Below are 26,073 nucleotides of genomic sequence, written 5' to 3' on the forward strand. Positions count from 1 at the left end.
TGTCCCCTCTTCATGCTCGTGATCCTCTTACATCCTTCCCTCTCCTCCATCCTTTCTCTTCCTCCATCCCAGACCAGTTTCCACCATTGGTCCCCACTTTCACCCCCCCTAAACTCCCCACACTCCCCAGGTGGGTCATGTATGGATATGGGTCAGGGTAGGATGGGGCATGGTTGCACTGTTGGCTGCTCCCACCCACTGGGGGTGAACCTGGGAATTGGGAAAAATCAGAAAAACTGAGAAAACCCGTGCGTGGAGGTAAAAAATAGTTTGTCAGGAGGAGACTGGAGGAGGCCATCACTCACCCCTGCCCAGGGGCAGATGGATGCCCAGCCAGTTCCTCACCAAAACCTGGACAACCCCCACCTGCAAACCCCCTCCTCTCCACTTTATGGATGAGCAAGATGTGATACGGGGTTAAGGCCCCTCCGAGAACTCACCATTCTGAAGGGCTTCTTGATGATTTGTGACTTGATAACGCCTCAGGAATTTCTTCCTGCAGTGCGACCAGGAGAATGGTCTCTCTCCCGCGTGGATCCAACGATGACATTTCAGGCTGCTCCCGCAGGTGAAGACCTTCCCACAGTGCTCACACTTGTACTCCTTCTCTCTGGAGCTACTCCGTGGTTGGGTAGCACCTTCTTGAGGATCTTCAGCAGACATCCCTTTGAAAGAGCATTTAAGTGTTCTCTTGGTACCTCATCCATCCTCTTCCTCTTTCTCCTCCTCTATCCCTCCCCCATCCCTCCTCCTTCAACCTGTAGCAGCACCCACCGTTCATTCCCAATTTCTTACACCCAAAACTCCCCCCACTGCCTGGTGACCACTGGGGATGGAGATGGGACAGGTCAGGATGGGGCAGGGTTGGGCTGTTGGCTGCTCCCACCCGCTGGGAGTGAACCCAGGAAGCGGAAAGGTGAGAAAAGCCATGGGTGGAGGTAAAAGTAATTTAACAACAGTAGTCAGGAGGAAGCCATCACTCACCGCCACCCATGGGGAGATGGATGCCCAGCCAGTTCCTGACCGAATTCTGGCCTAATCAGCTCCCAAACCCCCTCCTCTCCATTTTATAACTGAGCACAACGTGATATGGGGTTAAGCCCCCCTGAGGTCTCACCACCATGGATGGCCCTCTCATGCCTCCTGAGGTCATTACTCTGCCGGAAAGACTTCTTGCAGTGCGAGCAGGCATACGGCCTCTCTCCCGTGTGGATGCGTTGGTGGGTTTTGAGATTCGAGCGCCAGGAGAAGCGTTTCCCACATGTGGTGCAGGAAAAGGGCTTCTCCTTGGTGTGTACCCTCTGGTGACTCAGGAGGTACGCGCTTTCCCTGAAGCTCTTCCTGCAATCCTGGCACACGTAGGTCTTCTCTCCTCTGTGGATCCGTTGGTGTCGGGTCATGTGTCTCCTGCTGGTGAAGACCTTCCCACAGTGCCCACACTTGTACTCCTCTTCCTCAGGGTCTTCACCATACGTCCCTTTGAAAGAGCATTTTCGGGGTCTTCTTGGTCCATGGCTCCCTTGTGTATCATCTGGCTGCTGTTGGCCATTGTGCTCCACGTCCACCGTGGGGCTCTGGGGCTCCTCTTCGGGCCCTTGCAGCATCCCCCTCTGCTCTTCCCTGGGCTGGCACTGCTCCTCCTTCTGCTTGTCTGTCCCAGCCCCTGTGGGGAGACCAAAGGGGCTCAGTTGGGGGCTCTTAAGGCACATGAAGAGCAGCCACCTACTCCATGTCTCTGCCTGCTCGGCTCCCTCCCTTCCCTTCTCCTCCTTCTCACACCCTGCTTGGCCTTGCCCCTTAGCGCCATGTTGTGCTTTGAGCCCCGAGGGCACCTGAGCCCCACCCAGACCCTCCCTCCCTGCTTCCTCCTCATGGGGAGGACTCCTCACACTCCTCTCCTGCTCCAGCGTGGGCTCCCTCCCACAGCAGACAGTCCTCCACCAACTTCTTCTCATGTTGGTCCCTTCCAGGGGCTGTGGGTTGGCATCTGCTCCCCCGTGGGTCTCCATGGGTGCAGGGCAGACTCTGCTTCAGAGCAACTGCCCCCTCGTTCCATCCTTCCTCACCCTCTTTGTTTGCAGAGTTATTGCCCTCCCACCCTCCTCTTCCTCCTCCTCCTTTTTCCAGGTTTTCCTTTTTAAATACCTTGTCCCGGGTGCAATGTTGCCATTATTAATTGCCTCAGCCTTTGCCAGAGCTGGGTCCAACTTGTCTCATCTTTCATCCCTCCCCCTCATCCATCCTTACAACTCCTTCATGCCTGTACCTCCTCCTCCTCTTTGTCCTCCTCCTTCCCCCCTCCTTCTTCACCCTGGACCATTGCCCACCATTGCTCCCCAATTTTACCCCACCCAAAATGCTCCCCACCACCAGGAGAGCCTGGGATAGAGATGGGGAAGTTCGGGATGGGGCAGGGTTGGGCTGTTGACTGCTCCCACCTGCTGGGGGTGAACACAGGAATGGGAAAAGAAAACCCATGAGTGGAGGTAAAAGTAATTTAACATGAGTCAGGAGGAGGCCGTCACCCCTGCCTGCAGGGAGATGGATGCCCAGCCAGTTCCTGACCAAAATCTGGTCAACCCCCACCCCCAAACACCCTCCTCTCCATTTTATTGCTGAGCACGACGTGGAACAGGGTGATACAGAGGCCCTCCTGAGGACTCACCATGATGGAAAGTTTCCTGATGTTTTGTGAGGTGGTCATTCTGCCGGAAGGTCATCCCACAGTGCAAGCAGAGATACGGTCTCTCTTCCATGTGGATGTATTGGTGGGAAATGAGGTTCGAGAGCCATGTGAAACATCTCCCGCAAGTGTTGCAGACAAAGGACTTCTCCCCGGTGTGTGTCCTCTGGTGACAGAGGAGGGTCCCACTCTCCATGAAATCCCTCCTGCAATCCTGGCACTTGTAGGGCTTCTCTCCCATGTGGGTCCATAGGTGACGGCTCAGTTTGCTCTCCCAGGTGAAGACCTTCCCACAGTCCTCACACATGAACTCCTCCTTCTCTCTGGAGCTACGCCATGTTTGGGTTGTGTCTTCTTGAGGGTCTTCAACACACATCCCATTGAAAGAGTGTTGTTGGGGTCTTCTTGGTGCGTGGCTCCCTTGTGTATCATCTGGCTGCTGTTGGCCATCGTGCTCCACGTCCACCGTGGGGCTCTGGGGCTCCTCTTCGGGCCCTTGCAGCATCCCCCTCTGCTCTTCCCTGGGCTGGCACTGCTCCTCCTTCTGCTTGTCTGTCCCAGCCCCTGTGGGGAGACCAAAGGGGCTCAGCTGGTGCCTCTTAAGGCACATGAAGAGCAGCCACCTACTCCATGTCTCTGCCTGCTCGGCTCCCTCCCTTCCCTTCTCCTCCTTCTCACACCCTGCCATGGCCTTGCCCCTTAGCACCATGTTGTGCTTTGAGCCCCGAGGGCACCTGAGCCCCACCAGATGCTCGATCATCCCTTCCCCCACAGGGATGGGGAGGACAAAATAAAACCAAAGGCCGAGGGGGACCCAGACAAGAACGTGGTTGGGGGGTGTGACTCCCCCGCTATGGGCTCGAGCAACAGACAATCCCCATCGGGAAAGGAAGAAAGAACAGCAATCAAATTTGAACATCCCCACCCCCACCAATGTACCAATGCGACAGAGCAGGACAGTGAGAAATACAACCACATCTTCAAAACACCTTCCCCCCCCCATCCCTTCTTCCCAGACTCAGATTTGCTCCCCATTTCTCTCCCTGCTCCCCCCACTGGTGCAGGGGGCAGGGATGGGGGTTGGGGTCAGTCCATCACCCGTTGTCTCTGCCGCTCCTTCCTCCTCAGGGGGAGGACTCCTCACACTCCTCCCCTGCTCCGGCGTGGGCTCCCTCCCACGGGAGACAGTCCTCCACGATCTTCCTCCCACGTGGGACCCTCCCAGGGGCTCTGGGGGGGCATCTGCTCCCCCGTAGGTCTCCATGGGTGCAGGGCAGTCTCTGCTCCAGAGCACCTCCCCCCTCCTGCCGTCCTTCCTCACCCTCGCTGTTTGTAGAGGTATTTCCCTCCCACTCTCCTCTTCCCTCAAGGTTCCCCTGTTTAAATACCTTATCCAAGGGGAATGGCCGCCGTCGCTAATTGGCTCGGCCTTGGCCAGGGGCGTCTCCGACTTGGAGTCAGGGGGACCTTTGAGCATCTTCTCTCAGGGCCCGCCCTGTAGACCCCTCCGCCGCTCCCCAACCCCTCCACACAGAAACCAGCAGAACAGGGTGCAGCCGGGTGGGTGCTGAGCCCCGGGCAGGGGGTGCTGAGCACCGCAAGAGGCGGCAGCAGGTACCTGCCTGTACCCTGCCTGTACCCTGCCTGTACCCTGCCTGCGGTAGATGAAGGGGGGGACACCCAGGAGTGCTGCGGGTTATGGGGGGCGGCTGGACGTGGATTCTCCATCCCTCAGGGAAATCCCTGCAGGGAAGGGGGGGCTGTGCGGGCAGGATAACCCCCCCCGCCCCAGGATTATCTGGGTGTGCACAGGTGTGGAAGGAGATGGGGGTGCGACCGCCCGCGTGCCCATGGTTCTGTCTGTGTGTGTCCCCTCTTCCTGCCCCTCGCCCTCCCCCTCCTTTGTCCTCCCCTTCCCCCATCCCTCCTCCTTTTTCACCCCAGACCAGCGCCCGCCCTTGTTCCCCACATTCACACACACCCCCCGCAAACCTCACCCCACCCCGCAGGACCAGGGATGTGATGTCTTCAGGAAATTCTCTGCTCTGCTCGTTCCGAACTCGGGAATAGACCAATGCCAGGGTCAGTCGCTGCTTGAAGAGTGTTGGGACAGAAGAAGGGACCAGGGGCTAAGGGGTGAGTCACCCCAGCTTTGCATAACCAAGGGATGTCTGGCTAACGACTCTGCCCTGGAGGGGGGAGAGAAGTGTGAGCAGAGGGGAACATCCTGCCCCAGAGGGCAGAGAGGCTGGAGGAGTCTCTGAGAAGCAGGATGAGATAGGGCCAGGAATAGCTCTTGGGTTGGGTTGGGTCATCTGCCTGGTTGCGTCCCCCCTCCCCATCTCTTGTGCATCCCTCAAATCTATTCACTCTTCAACGAACAGGACACAAATCTGAAACCCATTATGAGCAAAATCCAATTTATTTGATAGAAACTTCAAAAAAAAGATGCATTTCTTCGTTTTCCTGTAAGGGACGTACACACCCCCTGGGTCTGTGTGTATCCATCTACGTCTGTGTGCACCTACGTAACGACAGGAGCATCCCATAAGCTCCGTTTTGATTGCAGGGTCCTGGAGGAGTTTTGCTTCCTCCAAACCACCAAGATTTTTGCTGTGGTTTACCCCATTGCCAACGTCTCCTTCCTCGGGGTAAAATAGTCCCCGAAGAGCCATGGGTGAGAGCGGCTCATCCCTCCACCATCGTAGTCTGGTATCGCTGTATCCCACCGGGAACCACAAAAGCCTCAGCCTTGGTGAGCGCCATCACTGAAGTTCATCCTCACAGTTTGGAATCAGGTAATAATTAACGGTACATGCTTTTAATGAAGCGAGAGATGAACAGGGAGAGATAAACATACTAAGAGCAAATGGAGTAAAATACAACACGGTGGTCACAGCTTGTACCACACAACCAACATCCCACCAAGACGTCGTACCAAGACTGTCCAGCAGTTTGCTCAACGCTGGGTCTGGTTAACGACCTCGCTGCCTAACGAGCCTTTACAATCCCTTTGGACTCATGGGAGCACCCCGGTTTCCCAGGAAGGCAGCGTTTCTTAAACATCGCCTCTGCCCAGACCCACGAGTCCTCAGGGAGATGCTGGGACTCTTGGACATGATGGTCCTACGTGTTGGGGTGAAGGAAGAGCCACATTGTCCATGTACCCAAGGCACCTGCTGGTAAATCTCCTCCAAAATATACTCCGATGTGCAGGCACTCACATTTAAATCAGAGAGAGGCTCACAGAACCCCTCATCCCCACAAACATACCTTGCTGGGGCATTAGCACCCCACAGACATCTCTGAATTTCCCCTCCATCAGCTCGTGGCTCATGAGATGAGACCAGGGGGCTGGAAGTCCCTACCCAGGGAGGTGACAAGCCCCTAATTTTGTGGCCCGTCAGCCCCCAGAAAAGGTCCCTGGCCCACAAGTACTTCCTCAAAGTGGGGCCTCTGATGGACAATACACCCGGCGCCCACGGTGAATGACTTCCCGCAGAACAGGCACGCGTGGGAGCTCTCCTGTGCATGTATCCGCTGGTGCGTGGTGAGGTGGGAGCTGGTCCAGAAGGTTTTCTGGCATTGCTGGCAGCGGTTGGGCATCTCCCCGGGGTGGATCCGCTGGTGCAAGATGAGTGTTTGCTTCTGAGTAAAGGATTCCCCACAGTCAGAGCAGGAAGAAGGTTTCTCTCCAGTGTGGGTCCTCCGATGCGTGGAAAGGCTCGAGCTATGGCTGAAGCACTCCCCACACTCCAGGCACTTGTCCGGTCTCTCTCCCTTATGGGCCCTGTCATGGGAGATGAGGTTGGAGAGGTCCTTGAAGGTCTTCCCTCAATCTGGGCATTTACAGGTCCCCTGCTCGGCATGGGCTACCAGCTTGCTCGTGGCTGCATGGGTGTTCTTCACGCCATCCCCTTGTCCCGTCGGTGTCTGCTCCTCTTTGCTCTAGAACTTCTTCCCCACCACCTGGGGTGCTTGTCCTGGCTCCAGCTGGGTGCTCTTGGTGCCTGCTGGAGAAAGACAAAGCCATTTGTTGTGCTTTGAGCCCACAGGGCAACTGAGCAGAACCCAGCCATTCTGTCACCCCTTCCCCCAGGGCTGGGAAGGAAAAGAGGAAGCAAAAGGCTCTGGAATGCAGATAAGAGCAGGGAGGGGTGGCTCACCTGTTAAGGATTCTGGCAAAAAGAACATCACTTTATTGAAAACACTAAGAGAAACAACACTTAACAGACAGAATGGGACAGTGAGAAGTGTTAGCACATCTTAAAGCCCTCCCCACACCCCTCCCTTCTCCCTGGCTCAGTTTTGTTCCCCATCTCTCTACCTCCTCCCCTGAGCAGTGCAGGGGCAGGGGAGGGGGGTGCAGTCAGTCCACCCCTTCTTCCTTCAGAGGCGGGGGCGACTCGTCTCCATTCTGCCCCTGCCCCACATGGCTCCCCTCTCCTCCACAAACATTCCCCGGTGTTGAGTCCGTCCCATGTGCTGTAGCCGTTCCCAGGCTGCTCTGACATGGGTCACCCCACGTGTTTCTGTCCTCCCAGCGTTGGACTACAACAGCAGGGGCTTCTTCTCCCCTCAGAGTCTCGGCCTCCTTTACACGCAGCCGCCTGCTCCGCTGTGGAGGCCTCCCCAGGCTGCAGGTGGGACTCTGCTCCCCTGGTGACCTCCAAGGTTGCAGAGGGGCAGCACTGTCCTCTCACCATGGGATACAGGGGGGCTCTGCTCCGGCACCTCCTCCCTTCCGTCCCCTTTCCTTCCACTGACCTTGGTTTTCGCAGACATGTCCTTCTCCTAACTCCTCCTCAATGTCCCCAAAACCCTTCCCATTTTCCCTCCTTAAATACGTTATCGCAGAGGCGCAGCCATTGTGGATAATTAGCTCGGCCTTGGCCAGATGCGGGTCCCACTTGGAGCCAGCGGAGCTTTGAGCAGCTTCTCACAGGGGCCATGGCTGTAGCTCCGTCACCCACTGCCAACCCCCACCCCCCACCACACAAACCCAGCACAGCATTGCCCCAACGGGACCTCCACATCCAAGGATGGAGGGGAAATCCCAGTATATGTTGGGGTAATGCAAGCTGGGAAGAATCCCCTCCGCCAGGAGGGGATTTGCAGTGGTGGAGGATGGGTGCAGAGAGGCCTCCGTGTCCACAGACGCACCTGTGAAATGTCCTTGGAGGCCATTTGCTATTGCCAGGACTGACTCAGGAACCCCCCTGCACCGAGGCAGTTCTTCCAGGGCAGCTCCATTCCTTGGAGGTCTCCAGTCCAGCCTCCTGCTCCCAGCAGGACCATCCCCACCGCTAGTTCAACCCAACCTGGGGACAGAGCAAATCCATCCCCAGGGCCATCTCCCAGCCCAGCACTGCTGCCACGCTGGGAGCGGGAGTCCCAGCACAGCCCCACCACGTGCTTCTCCAGGCCATCCCCACCCACAGCTCCACCAGGGCCTGCGACATCTCACGCTAAACCCCCCAAGGACTCACCATTGTGAAGAGCTTCCTGATGCCTCCTCACATGAGCCCTCCTCTGGAAGGTCTTCCCACAGTGTGAGCAGGGGTACGGTCTCTCTCCCGTGTGGATGCGTAGGTGTTTCATGAGGTTCGAACGCCAGGAGAAGCGTTTCCCACACGTGGTGCACAGAAAGGGCTTCTCCTTGGTGTGTGTCCTCTGGTGACACAAGAGGTTCCCGCTCTCAGTGAAGCTCTTTCCACAATCCTGGCACTTGAAGGGCTTCTCACCAGTGTGGATCCGTTGGTGACGGCTCAGGCTGTCCTGCCAGATGAAGACCTTCTCGCAGTCCATACACTTGTACACTTTCTGTCTGGATCTACACCTTGGTTGGCTTGTGTCTTCTTGAGGGTCTTCAGCACACGTCCCTTTGAAAGAGCATTTTTGTGGTCTTCTTGGTTCGTGGCTCCCTTGTGTATCATCTGGCTGCTGTTGGCCATCGTGCTCCACGTCCACCGTGGGGCTCTGGGGCTCCTCTTCGGGCCCTTGCAGCATCCCCCTCTGCTCTTCCCTGGGCTGGCACTGCTCCTCCTTCTGCTTGTCTGTCCCAGCCCCTGTGGGGAGACCAAAGGGGCTCAGTTGGGGGCTCTTAAGGGACGTGAAGAACAGCCACCTACTCCAGCAGCTCCCACCAAGACCAGTACCACCCAGTGCTGCCTCGCTTCTGGAGCCCTCTAGCATTAGTGAGCATGTAAAGGCATGGGGGATGTGTGTGTGTGTGTGTGTGTGTGTGTGCGTGCGTGTGTGTGTGTGTGTGTGTGTGTGTCTCCTCTTCATGCTCGTGCTCCTCTTTCATCCTTCCCTCTCCTCCATCCTTACTTCTCCTCCATCCCGGACCAGCGCCCAGACTTGTTCCCCACTTTCATCCCCTCCCAAAACTCCCCCCATGCCCCGGGAGGGCTGTGGCTGGAGATAGGTCAGGTGAGGATGGGGCAGGTTTGGGCTATTGGCTGCTCCAACCCACCGTGGGTGAACCTGGGAAGGGGAAAAGAAGAGGAAAACCGAGAAATCCTGTGGCTGGAATTAAAAATAGTTCAGCAGGAAGATGCTGGTGGAGGCCAGGGGATGCAGGAGGAGACCATCACTCACCCCCACCCATAGGGAGCTGGATGTCCATCCAGTTCCTGACCAAATTCTTGCCAACCGCCCCCTCTTCTCCATTTTATTGTTGAGTATGTTGTGATACACATTTAAAGCCCACCTGAGGGCTCACCATTGTGGACGGCTTTCTGATGCCTCCTGAGTTGATAACTCTGCCGAAAGGTCTTCCCACAGTCTGAGCAGCTGTATGGTCTCTCTCCTGTGTGGATGAGTTGGTGTCTGATGAGGTTCGAGCTACAGGAGAAGCGTTTCCCACATGTGGTGCAGAGAAAGCGTTTCTCCTCAGTGTGTCCTCTCCAGTGACACAGGAGGCTCCAGCTATCCCTGAAGCTCTTCCCACAATCCTGGCACTTGAAGGGCTTCTCTCCCGTGTGGATCCTTCGGTGACGGCTCAGGTTACTCCCACATGTGAAGACCTTCCTACAGTCTACACACTTGTACACCTTCTCTGTGGAGCTACTCGGTGGTTGGGTTGTGGCTTCTTGAGGGTCTTCAGCACACGTCCTTTTGAAAGAGCATTTCTGGGGTTCCCTTGGTGCGCCACTCCCTTGTGTATCATCTGGCTGCTGTTGGCCATCGTGCTCCACGTCCACCGTGGGGCTCTGGGGCTCCTCTTCGGGCCCTTGCAGCATCCCCCTCTGCTCTTCCCTGGGCTGGCACTGCTCCTCCTTCTGCTTGTCTGTCCCAGCCCCTGTGGGGAGACCAAAGGGGCTCAGCTGGGGGCTCTTAAGGGACATGAAGAGCAGCCACCTACTCCAGCAGCTCCCACTCAGCCCAGTACCACCCAGTACAGCACTGCCAGCTGCTGGAGCCCTTCTAGTGTTGGTGGGTGTATAAAGACACGGGGGCTCTGTGTGTGTGTGTGTGTGTGTGTGTGTGTGTCCTCTTACTGATACTCCTCCTTCTTCTTCATAATTCTTCTCCCTTTTCCTCCTCCTCCTCTATCACTCCCCCTCCCCTAACTGCTTCCTTTTTCACCCTGGACCAGCACCCACCATTGGTCCCCACTTTCATCCCCCCTTAAATCTCACACCACCCACTGGGAGGACCGGGGATAGAGAAGGGTCAGGTCAGGATGGGGCAGGGTTGGGCTTTTGGCTGCTTCCACCTGCTGGGGGTGAAGCCGGAAAGGGGAAAAGAGGATGTAAATTGGGAAAACCCTTTACTGAGATAACAATATACTGACAGGAGGAAGCTGGAGGAGGCCATCGCTCAACTCCACGCATGGGGAGATGGATGCCCACCCAGTTCCTGACCAAATTCTGGCCAAACCGCACCCCCAAACTGCCTCCTCTCTATTTCATTGCTGAGCACGTGATAGTGGTTTAAGACCCCTACAAGGACTCACCATTGTGGACGGCTTTCCGATGCCTCCTGAGTTGATCACTCTGCCGAAAGGTCTTCCCACAGTCTGAGCAGGTGTACGGTCTCTCTCCTGTATGGATGAGTTGGTGTCTGATGAGGTTTGAGCTACAGGAGAAACGTTTCCCACACGTGGTGCAGAGAAAGGGCTTCTCCTCAGTGTGTCCCCTCCTGTGACTCAAAAGTCTCCAGCTATCCCTGAAGCTCTTCCCACAATCCGGGCACTTGAAGGGCTTCTCTCCCGTGTGGATCCGCTGGTGACGGGTCAGGCTGCCCTGCCAGCCAAAGACCTTCCCACAGTGCTCACACTTGTACTCCTTCCCTCTGCACCTACTCCGGAGTTGGGTTGGGTCTTCCTGACAGTCTTCAACATACGTCCCTTTGAAAGAGCTTTTTCGGGGTCTTCTTGGTCTGTGGCTCCCTTGCGTATCATCCGGCTGCTGTTGGCCATCGTGCTCCACGTCCACCGTGGGGCTCTGGGGCTCCTCTTCGGGCCCTTGCAGCATCCCCCTCTGCTCTTCCCTGGGCTGGCACTGCTCCTCCTTCTGCTTGTCTGTCCCAACCCCTGTGGGGAGACCAAAGGGGCTCAGTTGGTGGCTCTTAAGGCACATGAAGAGCAGCCACCTACTCCATGTCTCTGCCTGCTCGGCTCCCTCCCTTCCCTTCTCCTCCTTCTCACACCCCTCATGGCCTTGCCAGTTAGCGCCATGTTGTGCTTTGAGCCCCGAGGGCACCTGAGCCCCACCCAGACGCTCGATAACCCCTTCCCCCACAGGGATGGGGAGGACAAAATAAAACCAAAGGCCGAGGGGGACCCAAACAAGGAGAGGGCTGATGATTCCCTTGTTGTGGGCTCAGGCAACAGACAGACTCCATCGGGGAAGGAAGAAAGAACAGCAATCGAATTTGAACACCCCCACCCCCACCAATGTACCAATGCGACAGAGCAGGACAGTGAGAAATACAACCACAGCTTCAAAACACCTTCCCCCCCCATCCCTTCTTCCCAGGCTCAGCTTTGCTCCCCATTTCTCTCCCTCCTCCCCCCACTGGTGCAGGGGGCAGGGATGGGGGTTGGGGTCAGTCCATCACCCGTTGTCTCTGCCGCTCCTTCCTCCTCAGGGGGAGGACTCCTCACACTCCTCCGCTGCTCCGGCATGGGCTCCCTCCCACGGGAGACAGTCCTCCACGATCTTCCTCCCACGTGGGTCCCTCCCAGGGGCTCTGGGGGGGCATCTGCTCCCCTGTGGGTCTCCACGGGTGCAGGGCAGTCTCTGCTCCGTCGCACCTCCCCCCTCCTTCCGTCCTTCCTTGCCCTCTCTGTTTGCAGAGGTATTTCCCTCCCCCCTCCTCCTCCTCCTCTTCCCAGGTTCCCCTTCTTAAATACGTTATCGCAGAGCCGTCTCTAATTGGCTCGGCCTTGGCCAGAGCCGAGTCTGACTTGGAGCCGGGGGAGCTTTTAGCATCTTCTCCAGGAGTCCCCCCTGTAGCCCCCTCTCCTGCTCCCAATACCCTCCAGACACAATCTGGCACAACACGGTGCAGCTGGGTGGGTGCTGAGCCCTGGGCAGAGGCTGCTGAGCACCCTGAGAGGTGGCAAGAGGATGTGGGGGGAGCAGTGGGAAGGGTGCTCAGCCCTGTACCAGCACCCTGAGCACAGCTGAGTACTCGGCAGGGGGCACATTTGGCTTCCTCCCCATGTGACATGGGCGCTGCAGGTGCTGGGATCACAGGATCTGCCTGCTCCCAGCAGGCCTGGAGCTGCCTGTACGCTGCCTTTACACTGCCTGTGCCCTGCCTGTGCTGTGCAAGTGTGCAAGCAGATGGGGGTGTGGGTGCTTATGAGTCTGTGGTGTATGTCCCCTCTCATTCTGTTCCTCCCCCTCTCCCCCCCCATCCCTCCTCCCCCATTCTGGACCAGAGCCTGCCCTTGTTCCACACATCCACCCTCTCCCCCAAACTCACCCACCCCCCACCCCGGCAGGACCAGGGATGTGATGTCTTCAGGAAATTCTCTGCTCTGCTCGTTCCAAACTCGGGAATAGACCAATGCCAGGGTCAGTCACTGCTTGAAGATTGTTGGGACAAAGGACAGGACCAGGGGATAAGGGGTGATTCACCCCAGCTTTGCATAACCAAGGGATGTCTGGCTAACGACTCTGCCCTGGAGGGGGGAGAGAAGTGTGAGCAGAGGGGAACATCCTGCCCCAGAGGGAAGAGAGGCTGGAGGAGTCTCTGAGAAGCCAGAAGTCAGCCCAAAGTGGGGAGACCGCGACTGCCGACTCAGTTGAAGACCAAGAAGCCGCGTCCCCCCTCACCTTTGAGTTGGGCCACAAGAATTACAAGACACTCTACGCTGACATCGCCACGAGGTGCGTTGTTAACCAGTGAGGGACAAAGCGATAAGAAACCGGCCCCGGTCACTACAGTCCCGGTGTCTCCGTGTGGGCTGAAGTGTAGAAATCCAGGGAAGTTCTCTGGGGCGGGGCGCTGGCCGGGGGGAATTACCACCAGCCCCCAGCTCTGCGCAGACATGACCCTCTGCTCAGGGTGTGTGTTGGCATCTGGCGCGGGGCAGGGGGGGGGGGGGCGGGGGGGCTGAACGACCCCACTTGTGGGACATCACTCTGGGAGGGCTGGGGATTGAGATGGGTCAAGTTAGGATGGGGCAGGGTTGGGCTTTTGGTTGCTCCCATCTGCTGGGGGTGAATCCAGGAAGTGGAAAAGAAGAGAAGTGAGAAAAGTTGTGGGTGGAGGTAAAAAATAGATTAATATGAGACAGACAGGAGGAGAAGTGAGGCAAATGCCATCACTCACCCACATCTGGCTAACCCCAAACCCCAAGCCCCCTCCTCTCCTTTTTATTGCTTAGCACAATGCGATAGGGCCCGGAATAGCTCTTGGGTTGGGTTGGGTCATCTGCCTGGTTGCGTCCCCCCTCCCCATCTCTTGTGCATCCCCCAAATCTATTCACTCTTCAACGAACAGGACACAAATCTGAAACCCATTATGAGCAAAATCCAATTTATTTGATAGAAACTTCAAAAAAAAAAGAGAGGTGTTTCTTCGATTTCCTGTAAGGGACGTACACACCCCCTGGGTCTGTGTGTATCCATCTACGTCTGTGTGCACCTACGTAACGACAGGAGCATCCCAAACGCTCCGTTTTGATTGCAGGGTCCTGGATGAGTTTTGCTTCCTCCAAACCACCAAGATTTTTGCTGTGGTTTACCCCATTGCCAACGTCTCCTTCCTTGGGGTAAAATAGTTCCTGAAGAACCATGGGTGAGAGCAGCTCACCACTACACCATCGTAGTCTGGTATCGCTGTATCCCACCGGGAACCACAAAAGCCTCAGCCTTGGTGAGCGCCATCATTGAAGTTCATCCTCACAGTTTGGAATCAGGTAATAATTAACGGTACACACATTTAACGAAGCGAGAGATGAACAGGGAGAGATAAACATACTAAGAGCAAACGGGGTAAAATAGAACACGGTGGTCACGGCTTGTACCACACAACCAACATCCCACCAAGACATCGTACCAAGACTGTCCAGCAGTTTGCTCAACGCTGGGTCTGGTTAACGACCTCGCTGCCTAACGAGCCTTTACAATCCCTTTGGACTCATGGGAGCACCCTGGTTTCCCAGGAAGGCAGCGTTTCTTAAACATCACCTCTGCCCAGACCCACGAGTCCTCAGGGAGATGCTGGGGCTCTTGAACGTGATGGTCCCACGTGCTGGGGTGAAGGAAGAGGCACGTTGTCCATGTACCCAAGACACCTGCTGGTAAATCTCCTCCAAATTTACTCCGATGTGCAGGCACTCATGTTTAAATCAGAGAGAGGCTCACACAACCCCTCATCCACCCAAACATACCTTGCTGGGGCATTAGCACCCCACAGACATCTCTGAATTTCCCCTCCAACAGCTCGTGGCTCATGGGATGAGACCAGAGGGCTGGAAGTCCCTACCCAGGGAGGTGACAAGCCCCTAATTTTGTGGCCTGTCACCTCCCAGGGAAGCTCCCTGGCCCACAGGCACCTCCTCCAAGTGGGGCCTCTGATGGACAAGTCACCCAGCGCCCACGCTGAATGACTTCCCACAAAACAGGCACATGTGGGAGCTCTCCTGGGCGTGGATCCGCTGGTGCCTGGCGAGGTGGGAGCTGGTCCGGAAGAGTGAAGCACTCCCCACACTCCAGGCACTTGTACGGTCTCTCTCCCTTATGGATCCTGTGGAGGGAGATGAGGCTGGAGAAGTCCTTGAAGGTCTTCCCACAATCTGGGCACTTGTAGGGTCATTCTCCCGTGTGATTTCTTTGGTGACATCTCATGCTGTTACTCCAGCGGAAGATCTTCCCACACTCGGGGCATTTAGAGGTCCCCCGCTTGGCACGGGCCACCAGCTTGCTTGTGGCTGCATGGGTGTTCTTCACGCCATCCCCTTGTCCTGTCGGTGTCTGCTCCTCCTTGCTCTCCAACTTCTCCTCCAGCACCGGGGGTGCTTGTCCTGGCTCCACCTGGGTGCTCGGTGCCTGCTGGAGAAAGACAAAGCCTTTGCCCCAACTCAGGAACCCCCCTGCAGCAAGGAGGTTCTTCCAGGGCAGCTCCATTCCTTGGAGGTCTCCAGTCCAACCTCCTGCTCCCAGCAGGACCATCCCCACCGCTAGTTCAACCCAACCTGGGGACAGAGCAGATCCATCCCCAGGGCCATCTCCCAGCCCAGCACTGCTGCCACGCTAGGAGCAGGAGTCCCAGCACAGCCCCACCACGTGCTTCTCCAGGCCATCCCCACCCACAGCTCCACCAGGGCCTGCAACATCTCACGCTAAAACCCCCCCCAGGACTCACCATTGTGAAAGGCTTCCTGATGTCTCATGATGAGACACCGTACCCGGAAGGTCTCTCCGTAATGCGAGCAAGCATACGGTTGCTCTCCCATGTGGATGCATCGGTGGATGATGAGTTCATGGCGTCAGGAGAAGCGTTTCCCACATGTGGTGCAGGGAACGGGCTTCTCCTTGGTGTGTGTCCTCTGGTGACGCAGGACACTCCCACTTTCTGTTAAGATCCTCCCGCAATTGCAGCACAAGTAGGGCTTCTCTCCTGTGTGGATCCGTTGGTCACGTGTCAAGCTGCCCTTCTAGCTGAAGACCTGCCCACAATATTTGTACTCCTCCTTCCCTCTGGAGCTACTCTGTGGTTGGGATGCACCTTCTTGAGTGTCTTCATCATACGTCCCTTTGAAAGAGCATTTTTGGAGTGCGCGGCTCCCTTGCGTATCATCTGGCTGCCATTGGCCATCGTGCTCCACGTCCACCGTGGGGCTCTGGGGCTCCTCTTCGGGCCCTTGCAGCATCCCCCTCTGCTCTTCCCTGGGCTGGCACTGCTCCTCCTTCTGCTTGTCTGTCCCAGCCCCTGTGGGGAGACCAAAGGGGCTCAGTTGGGGGCTCTTAAGGCACACGAAGAGCAGCCACCTACTCCATGTCTCTGCCTGCTCGGCTCCCTCCCTTCCCTTCTCCTCTTTGCTCTCCAATTTCACCCCCCCAAAACTCCCGCCACCCCCTGGGAGTGCCGGGGATGGAAATGGGGCAAAGTTGGGATGGGGCAGGGTTGGGCTTTTGGTTGCTCCCACCCGCTGTGGGTGTACGTGGAATCAAGAAAAGAAGAAAATCGAGAAAACCTGTGAGTGAATGGAAAGATAGTTCAGAAGGTCGTCAGAGGAGTCAGGAGGAGGCCATCACTCACCCCTGCCCATGGGGAGATGGATGCCCAGTCAGTTTCTGAACAAAATCTGGCCAACCCCCACCCCTAAACCCCCTCCTCTCCATTTTATTGCTGGGCATGAAGTGATATGGGGTTAAGCGTCACTGAGGACTCACCATTGTGCAGCGTTTGCTGATGCTTTCTGAGGTGATCTCTCTGCCGGAAGGTCAACCCGCAGTGGGAGCAGATGTACGGTCTCTCTCCCGTGTGGATACGCTGGTGGGTGATGAGGTTCGAGCGCCAGGAGAAGCGTTTCCCACACGTGGTGCAGAGATGGGGCTTCTCTTTGGTGTGTGTTCTCCGGTGATACAGGAGTCTCACTCTCTCTGTGAAGCTCCTCCCACAGTCCCAGCACTTGAAGGGCTTCTCTCCTGTGTGGATCCGTCGGTGACAGGTCAAGCTGCTCCTGCGAGTGAAGGTCTTCCCACAGTGCTCACACTTGTAGTCCTTCTTGTCTCTGGATCTACTCCATTGTTGGGTTTTGTCTCCTTGAACATCTCCAGCACACGTCCCTTTGAAAGAACATTTTTGGGGTTCTCTTGGTACTTCATCCTTCCTCTTCCTTCCCTCCTCCATGATCACTAATCGTCCCCCACCCCTCCTCCTTTTTCATCCTGCACCAGCACCCACTCTTGGTCCCCACTTTCATCCCCTCCCAAAACTCGCCTCACCCCCCAGGAGGGCCGGGGATGGAGATGGGGCAGGTTGGGATGGGGCAGGGTTGGGCTGTTGGCTGCTCCCACCCACTGTGGGTGAACCCAAGAAGGGGAAAAGAAGAGGAAAAGCGAAAAGAAAAGGAAAAGCGAGAGAACACATAGATGGAGGAAAAATAGTTTATTAGGAGAGAGACAGAGAGGAGGAAACAGACAGAAAGTAGGAGACGTGCAAAGGCCATCAGCGACCCGCACCCATGGGGAGATGGATGCCCAGCCAGTTCCTGGCCAAAACCTGGCAAATCCCCATCTCCAAACCCCCTCCTCTCCGTTTTATTGCTGAGCACGATGTGATACAGGGATAAGCCCCACCCAAGGACTCACCATTGTGAAGGGCTTTCCGATGCCTCCTGAGGTGGTAACTCTGCCGGAAGCTGTTCCCGCACTGGGAGCAGGTGTACGGTCTCTCTCCCGTGTGAGTGCGTTGGTGCTTGACAAGGTACGAGTGCCATGCAAAGCATCTCCCACACGTGGTGCAGAGAAAGGGCTTCTCCTTGGTGTGTGTCCTCTGGTGACACTGGAGGTTTCCTCTCTCTGTGAAGCTCCTCCCACAATCCCAGCACTTGTAGGGCTTCTCTCCCGTGTGGATCCGTTGGTGACGGATGAGGCGGCTCTCGCAGGTGAAGATCTTCCCACAGTGCTCACACTTGTACTCCTCCTTCCCTCTGGAGCTAATCCGTGGTTCGGTTACACCTTCTTGAGGGTCTTCACCACACGTCCCTTTGAAAGATCGTTTTCGGGTTGTTCTTGTTCCGCGGCTCCCTTGCGTATCATCTGGCTGCTGTTGGCCATCGTGCTCCACGTCCACCGTGGGGCTCTGGGGCTCCTCTTTGGGCCCTTGCAGCATCCCCCTCTGCTCTTCCCTGGGCTGGCACTGCTCCTCCTTCTGCTTGTATGTCCCAGCCCCTGTGGGGAGACCAAAGGGGCTCAGTTGGTGGCTCTGAAGGCACATGAAGAGCAGCCACCTACTCCATGTCTCTGCCTGCTCGGCTCCCTCCCTTCCCTTCTCCTCCTTCTCACACCCTGCCATGGCCTGGCCCATTAGCACCATGTTGTGCTTTGAGCCCTGAGGGCACCTGAGCCCCACCAGACCCTCTCTCACCCCTTCCTCCTCAGGGGGAGGACTCCTCACACTCCTCCCCTGTTCCAGCGTGAGCTCCCTCCCACGGGAGACAGGCCTGATAGAATCTAGGCCTTTAGAATCTATGACTTTATCCTTGAGGAGGAGCTAAGAGACTGATAAGAGGGAAATGTCTGGTAAGTGTAGGAGGAAGTGATGGAAAAAAAATTCCCAGGACTGTAGCAGTAGTGGAGATGAAGAGCAGCTCACTTCCAGCTCAAGAGCAGGAAGCGAGAACTTTAACGTCTACAGAATAACTAATTGCTTGTACGTTGATTAACCGCAGTCAATGGCTGCACCATTGTAAAAGTGGTAACAAGGTCCCTATCGCAGGGGATAGAAATAACATCCAAGGTTTACAGGAGCAGAGAGGAGAGAGGAAAAAGAGTCAAGCAGAGGCATAAAGGAATAAAATTACAGCCTTGCTGCTGGCAGCAATGATCACTGGAAGTCCCAACAAAGGTGGAGGAAGGGGCCAAAGTCGAGGTGGGGGAAGAGCTGAATGGAATGCAGGATAAGGACGGGGGGGTTAACTCCTCAGACCATACCCCTGTGGGTCATAATCCCTGTGCTTTTTGCAGGAAAGGACACTGGAAACCTGAATGCCCACAGAGATAAAACTTATTTGCTGAATCCTCAGGAAGAGGGGGCCGGAATCAGATGTTAACCTCCTTATGCAAAGGACATCTGATACCAAATGAAGGGGACTGGGGGAGAATATCAACATCTCCACAGCTGATCCCCTGGTTCCTGTAAAGCTTGGGAACAAAGTTAAACATTTCCTAGTAGAGAGCGGGGCAACCCATTCGGTAGTAACTAGTTGTAAGGGACCTTTAAGTAAAACACATATGCCAGTTGTTGGGGTCATGGGAAAGTGAGTTTTAAGGCCATTTTTAAACCTATGGAATGTACAGCTGGAGGCACTACGTTAACTCCAGAATTTCTATATGTGCCAGAGTGCCTCCTCCCTGGGGCGTGACTTATTATGTGAATTGAAAGCACAACTCATGTTTTCTGCTGCCTGAGGAGACAGCGTAGAAAGCTCACTTGTGTCTATTGACTGAAAAGGAGCAGAAATTTGACCAGAATCTCAGAAGAAATTTTGGATACTGTAATACCCCTGATATGAGCCTCCAAGAAACCTGGATGAGCAAAGAACGCTACTCCGATAAAGGTGCAATTAAAAATCATGATCACAACCAGTAAGGAAAAAGCAGTACCCAATGAAATTAGAGGCTAGAGTGGGACTAGAACCGTTACTTTGTGCAATATGGTTTTGCGGGAATACAACGGAAGGTTGGCGAGGAGGGTTGCAAACACGCTCAAGTGACTTGCAGCCGGCGTGCCAAAACCCACGTATATCACACTAATTGTTGCTTAGCTCTGTGTGCCTGACGGGTAGAATGTCTGTGTTTAGATAACATGGGCCTGGCAGAGACTCAGAGGCACCTTATCAAACAGCCTTGAGATTCCTGCCCTGCTGTGGGAAAGATCAAAGCACCGTGGAAAAGTACGCCTGCGAAAAATCCTGGATATACACAGGCAAAAGCGGTAGGCCCGAGATCTTCCTCTTTCCTTCTCCTTTCCCTGACTAGCAAGGCCCGAGCTCTGCGGTGCCGGCGTCCCCGCTTGCGTGCCTCTGCCCGGGTGTTGCTGTGGGGATCCCTCGAGTCGTGAGGTAACGGGAATAAATTTACTCTTTGCATTTCATCCGTGGTTCTGTGGTTGTTCCTGTGTCCTGCTTGTGCCGACTCACACAGGTTTCTGACGGGAATGTCAGTCTGAATGTAACACCCCCATCCTACCCGTAGAGAAACCTCAAACTCAAGGACGCAGTTTGATGCAAGATTTAAGAGAAATTCACAAAATCACCGTAGATGTCCATCCTGTGGTACCTACCCCCTACACGCTATTGTCTCCAATATCTAGAAATAGCGTGTGTTTTGCAGTGCTAGACTTAAAAGGTGCTTTCTTTTGCATCCCTCTGGAAGAGGAAAGCCTGAAGATCTTCACCTTTGACTGGGTAATTCCTGTGCTGTTAGGAAAGTACAACTCTGCTGGACTGTGCTGCCCCAGGGATTCAAGAATAACCCGACTGAACCCTTTTGGGAAATGTACTTGCCAAAGAATTGGAAGAATGGCAAGGTAAGAATCCCTCTATCACCCTGTTGCAGTATGTGGATGATATACTTTTGGCAACCAGAACTGAACAGAACTGCCACAACTGACTTACTCAGTTTCCTGGGGCTAGCTGGATATCGTGTCTCCCAGAAAAAGGCCCAGATAACTCAGACTACAGTGACTTATCTCAGATTTGAAATATCAGGGGAAAAGGGAATTGGGTGCAGAACAAAAAGAAGCTTATTTGTCCAATAGCTCCCCCACCTGTTCTAAGAAAGAACTGTGGGGGTTCCTGGGGATGGTTGGATGGTCAGAGTACCAGATTTTAACCTGATTGTTAAACCATTATATGAGGCTATCAAGGGACCTAGAGAAACTCTGGAATGGACACCAGAGTGCCAGAAAGAATTTGTTTCCATCAAGACTGAATTAATGAGAGCTCGTGCTCTGGGTCTGCTGGGCTTAAGCCATTGAGGGTCCTGACCCAGACTCTAGGAGACTGGAAAAGGCCAGTGTCACAGAATCATCTCAGTTGGAAAAGCCCTTGAAGCTCCTCCAGTCCCACCATGAACCTCCCCCTGACCGTTCCCAACTCCACCAGATCCCTCAGCGCTGGCTCAACCCGACTCTTCATCCCCTCCAGGGATGGGGACTCCCCCCCTGCCCTGGGCAGCCCATTCCAACGCCCAACAACCCCTTCTGCAAAGAAATCCTTCCTAAGAGCCAGTCTGACCCTGCCCTGGCGCAGCTTGAGGCCATTCCCTCTCGTCCTGGCGCTGGGTCCTTGGCTCAAGAGACTCATCCCCCCTCTCTGCACCCTCCTTTCAGGGAGTTGCAGAGGGCCAGGAGGTCTCCCCTCAGCCTCCTCTTCTCCAGACTAAACCCCCCCAGTTCCCTCAGCCGCTCCCCATCAGACCTGTGCTCCAGACCCTGCACCAGCTCCGTTGCCCTTCTCTGGACACGCTCGAGTCATTCAGTGGCCTTTTTGGGGTGAGGGGCCCAAAACTGAACCCACTCACCGAGGGGCGGCCTCGCCAGGGGTCAGATCCCTTCCCTGTCCCTGCTGGCCACGCTGGTGCTGGTACAAGCCAGGATGCCATTGGCCTTCCTGGCCACCTGGGCACACTGCTGGCTCGTTATCAATCACCCCCAGGTCCCTCTCTGACTGGCAGCTCTCCAGCCACTCCTCCCCAAGCCTGTAGCCTGCGCTGCTGGGGGTTTTCGTGGCCCAAGTGTAGCACCCGGCATTTGGCCTTATTGAAACTCCTCCAGCTGGCTATACAGTAGTTTACTTCTCTAAGCAATTGGAAGAAGTAAAGGACGGCCTACGTGTTTGAGAGCTGTAGCACCATTCGATCTCTCCTAGCAGGCTAGGCCAGTATCAGGTGGTGGTGAACATGATGTCACTTTAAGGATGTCTTCAACCTTGAATCTTATTTTAATGCTGGTAGATGAGAGGGGAGAGCTAGAGCATGACTGTCTGCCTGTCATGGAGCAAGTATGCTCTTGCCAACCTGATCTGAAAGATGTACCATTAACTGATCCTGAAGTTGAACTTTTTACAGATGGAAGTAGCTTCATGGTGAATGGGGAACGCAAGGCAGGGTATGCCGTGGTAACCCCACAAAAGGAAGCTGAAACACGAGCATTGTCACTCAATATCTCCACTCAAAAGGCTCATGGGGCCATCTGGAAGGAACAGAGACTATTGGCCACTCAAGGGGCTCCTATTAAATATGGATCAAAGATTCTAAAATTGCTGCAAGCTGTTCTAGAGCCAACAGAAGTTGCAACTGTGCATTGCAAAGCCCACCAGAAAGGACAAACAGAAGCGGTGAGAGAAAAATCAAAAGGCTGATGAAACAACTCAAAGAGTTGCAGAAACAGGACGATTGATCAGAGCATTGATTCCTTTGAGAAAAGTTCAGTGGGAACCTCCAAAATGCTCCAAAGAAGAGGATCAGCTTGCCAAACATTTAAAATGTACCAAATCAGAATAAGGTTGGTGGGTGACTAAAGATGGAGAAGTATTGAGAAATATTGAAAAAAAACCCGCCATAGTGAAGCTCATGGGAGCAGATGCTCTGGTTGCAAGCGTTAAAAGATACGCTATAGGACTGAAATTGCAAAAATTAGTCAATATAATTGTGTGGCAGTGCCAACGATGGGGTAAAAATAATCCAGAGATCCAAAAGAGACCTCCACCGGGAGAAGTTAAACAAGGTCAGACCCCTGGGGAATACTGGCAAATAGATTTTTCTGAATTACCAAACTGTAATCAAGTATCTTTTGATTTTGGTAGATACTTTTCCTGAGCGGCCTGAAGCTTTCCCGTGCCGTACTGACAAATCTAGAGAAGTAGTGAGGATTTGACTCTAAGAGATAATTCCAATATTTGGCATCCCAGAAGGGATGTTATCAGACAATGAGCCTCATCTTCAATAGCACAACGCGTTGTTAAATTCCTACAAATTAAATATATACCTTTAGATAGTCCAGTACATGACTTCCAACCAGGCGATAGACTCTGCATCTGCACCTGGAAGGATGAGCCCTTAGAAGAACGATGGAAAAGGCCTTACCTGGTACTCCTGGTTACCGATACCGCTCTTAAAGTAGACGGGGTAGACTCTTGGATACACATTCCAGAGCGAAGGAGGCTGCGAAGGAAGTGTGGGTTTCTGAGGAAAACCAATAGTTGAAGCCAAATGTTTCAGGACTCCAATGAACTGTAGCTGGGAATCCATTAAGTCGTATTCTGATTTAGACTGCATTCAAGGACTGACTTCTCTGTTTTGTATGTTATTTGTGGTATGGATTCCTTTTGGGGGAGATAAGCTTAGAAATATCTAGCAAGAACAAAGCAGGATTAGTTCGGGTGCTACAGTATTGTCTGATAATTGTGTTTATGTGCCTTTATGCACTCAGTGTACATGGAGATGTGGCTTATGTGTGGGTGAACAAACTGTGGAAAAGGTGAGACTTAGCAAGATGGATTTAAGTTCACTAGATAGTGTCAAAGGGGGAAACTGTAGCCCATACAAATGTTTACCGCCGATCACTGGCTCTACTGTGTAAGCCTGACACTTTGTGCCTCTATTGTGTAAGCCTGATACGATCTAGGCCTCAATCTAGGCCTCGCCAAGGACTTCACCACTGAGGAGAAGCTAAGAGCCTGATAAGAGGGGCACATCCCCCCCAGAAGAAAGCCCAAGGCTGGATGATTGCCCAAGAAGCATGAAGTCAACAAAAATAAGGGGTAAAGGGGAGAGGCAAAGGCGGTGGGGGGAGATCCAGACCATCAACTCAATTCAAGAATGAAAACACTTACACCCCCGCCCCCCGTAAGGAGCAGGGGTGCTAATTTCCACAGCAAGCCCCGCTAAATTAACCGACAGCAGATGGAATGGTAACTACAGCCCAAGGAGTGTAAACTTAGATAGGTTTTTACTACTCATATAACAAGATAAATAGGCTGTAGTTCCGTTGGGCAGCGTGCCAGCACTGGGGGATCACCCCCTAGCACCCACCCCGGCGCAACAATGAAATAAACTGATCTCTCATCTCTGTGTGTGCGATTGGCTTTTGCAGAGCAGGTAACGATCCCTGTTTGAGGGACAACAGGCCCTCCTGCTCCCAGCAGACTTGCAGCAGCCTGGGCCCTGCAGGAGCTGCCAGCCCCTGCCTGTACCCTGCCTGTAGGGAAGAAGTGGGCAAGGAGATGGAGGTGCAAGTGCACAGGTACCAACAGCCCTGTGTGTGTGTGTGTGTGTGTAGGTGTGTGTCTCCCTTCTTCCTGCCCGTGCTTGTCTGCCATACCTCCACTTCCACAGTCAATACCACTCCCCTAACTCTACCCTTCCTTCATCCTTGATCTTCCTCTATTCTTCCTCCTTCTTTGCCCTGGACCAGCATCCAACCCTGTTTGACACTTTCACCCCCAAAAAAATCCCCGCACCCCTGGGATGGCCGGGGATGGACATGCAGTAGGTGAGATGGGGCAGAGTTGGGCTGTTGGCTGCTCCCACCCACTGCGGGTGAACCCGGGAAGGGGAAAAGAAGACGAAAAAAGAGAAAACCCATGGGTGGAGGTAAAAATAGTTCCACAGCAGAAGGCAGGAGGAAAAAGGAGGACGACATCACTGAGTCCTGCCCATGGGGAGATGGATGCCCAGACAGTTCATGAACAAAATCTGGCCAACTCCCACCGCAAGCTCCCTCCTCTCCATTTTATAACTGAAGCACAACGGGACATGGAGTTTATCACCCACTGAGGACTCACCATTGTGGACGGCTAACTGATGCCTCCAGAGATGATAACTCTGCTGGAAGTTCTTCCCACAGTGCGAGCAGATGTATGGTCTCTCTCCTGTGTGGCTGCGCTGGTGTTTGATGAGGTCTGAGCTAAAGGAGAAGTGTTTCCCGCATGTTGTACAAAGAAAGGGCTTCTCCTTGGTGTGTGTTCTCCGGTGACACAGGAGTCTCCCACTCTCCATGAAGCTCTTCCCACAATCCCGGCACTTGAAGGGGTTCTCTCCTGTGTGGATCCTTCGGTGATGGGTTAGGTGGCTCCTGCGGGTGAAGACCTTCTCACATTCCACACACCTGTACTCCTTCTGTCCAGAATTACTCAGTGGTTGGGTTGTGGCTTCCTGTGGGTCTTCAGCATACGTCCCTTTGAAAGAGCATTTTCGGGGTCTTCTTGTTCCGTGGCTCCCTTGCGTATCATCTGGCTGCCGTTGGCCATCGTGCTCCACGTCCACGGTGGGGCTCTGGGGCTCCTCTTCGGGCCCTTGCAGCATCCCCCTCTGCTCTTCCCTGGGCTGGCACTGCTCCTCCTTCTGCTTGTCTGTCCCAGCCCCTGTGGGGAGACCAAAGGGGCTCAGTTGGGGGCTCTTAAGGCACATGAAGAGCAGCCACCTACTCCATGTCTCTGCCTGCTCGGCTCCCTCCCTTCCCTTCTCCTCCTTCTCACACCCCTCATGGCCTTGACCCTTAGCACCATGTTGTGCTTTGAGCCCCGAGGGCACCTGAGCCCCACCCAGACGCTCACTCTCCCCTTCCCCCACAGGGATGGGGAGGAAAAATAAAACTAAAGGCCAGGGGGGATCCAGACAAGGACAGGGAAGGGGATGACTCCCCCGTTATTGGCTCGGGCAACAGACAGACTCCATTGGGGAAGGAAGAAAGAACAGCAATCGAATTTGAACACCCCCACCCCCACCAATGTACCAATGTGACAGAGCAGGACAGTGAGAAATACAACCACAGCTTCAAAACACCTTCCCCCCCCATCCCTTCTTCCCGGGCTCAGCTTTGCTCCACATTTCTCTCCCTCCTCGCCCCATTGGTGCAGGTGGCAGGGATGGGGGTTGGGGTCAGTCCATCACCCGTTGTCTCTGCCGCTCCTTCCTCCTCAGGGGGAGGACTCCTCACACTCTTCCCCTGCTCCAGCGTGGGCTCCCTCCCACGGGAGACAGTCCTCCACGATCTTCCTCCCACGTGGGTCCCTCCCAGGGGCTCTTGGGGGGCATCTGCTCCCCCGTGGCTCTCCATGGGTGCAGGGCAGTCTCTGTTCTGGCACACCTCCCCCCCTCTTTCCTGTCCCTGCTGTTTGCAGAGGTATTTCCCTCCTCCTCTTCCCAGATTCCCCTTCCTAAATACGTTAGCCACAGGCGTGGCTGCCTGTC

The 26,073-nt window shown here is 54.8% G+C and overlaps 1 pseudogene; it reads right to left on the reverse strand.

The window, feature by feature from the left end:
- Positions 1-10: 10 nt before the first annotated feature.
- Positions 11-25,950, reverse strand: LOC141936872 (uncharacterized; annotated as a pseudogene).
- Positions 25,951-26,073: the final 123 nt, after the last annotated feature.

The sequence above is a fragment of the Strix uralensis genome, chromosome 35 (assembly GCF_047716275.1).
Source record: "Strix uralensis isolate ZFMK-TIS-50842 chromosome 35, bStrUra1, whole genome shotgun sequence".
NCBI lineage: Eukaryota > Metazoa > Chordata > Aves > Strigiformes > Strigidae > Strix > Strix uralensis.